We start from the raw sequence: 1,017 nt of genomic DNA on the forward strand, positions 1-1,017 counted from the left end.
ACACACACACACACACACACACACACACACACACACACACACACACACACACACACACACACACACACACACACACACAAATATATATAAATTTATAATTCTCTGGAAAATAAAATAATATGCTTTATATATATATAATCACAATATTAGAATCTAGCTTGTAACATTCCGTAAAATGGAATAAAACGACATACAGTGAAAAAGTATTCGTACAAAGAAAATATATTTTTACAAAAATTTTATTTTAAAAATTAAATATTATCCAGTGAAAAATGAGTCATCGAATTGATGTCGAATCGATATCGATACGATGATTTCATCGTCAATTCGACGTTTAATTGATGATCATTTTTTGCTGGATAATTAACAATTTATTCATAAAATATAAAATAGACTGTGTGTTTCTTAAAATTATATATACCAAAAAGATGTATATTAATTATAGAAAATATATCATCTGAAAAATAAGCAAAAATTAAAAGTCCCATTATATGAATGCTCAAAAAGTATTCGTACAGTCGAGAAATTTAGCTTATAATACCAGAAATACATGCGAAGCTCATTTGTATATGTTAGAATAGAATATATTCATTGTATAAAATTGCTAATTAATGTTTATTTTTTACAAATAAGACTTTTTTCATAAAAAATTTCCTTGTACGAATACTTTTTGCTCTCACTATATATGTTTTCAATAATCTGTAAATAAATCTTTGCGTGTTTGTAAATTATATTACTACATAAATAATAAAATAAAATTCATTAAATGATTAAATAAAATTTAAAAAAATTCTTTTGCAGTTTTAACATCTTGTAATAGATAAGACAATATTTTTTCGACCTTCAGACACAATCTGATTAAGCTATTGAGAGGGTCAATAGCATGATGACCCTCAAGATCAGTTCAATAATGATATGTGCGTATAGAGGATATGTGTGTGTGTGTGTGTGTGTTGTGTGTGTGTGTGTGTGTGTGTGTTGTGTGTGTGTGTGTGTNTGTGTGTGTGTGTGTGTGTG

This window comes from Atta cephalotes, assembly GCF_000143395.1.
Source record: "Atta cephalotes unplaced genomic scaffold scaffold00021, whole genome shotgun sequence".
NCBI classification, from domain to species: Eukaryota; Metazoa; Arthropoda; class Insecta; order Hymenoptera; family Formicidae; genus Atta; species Atta cephalotes.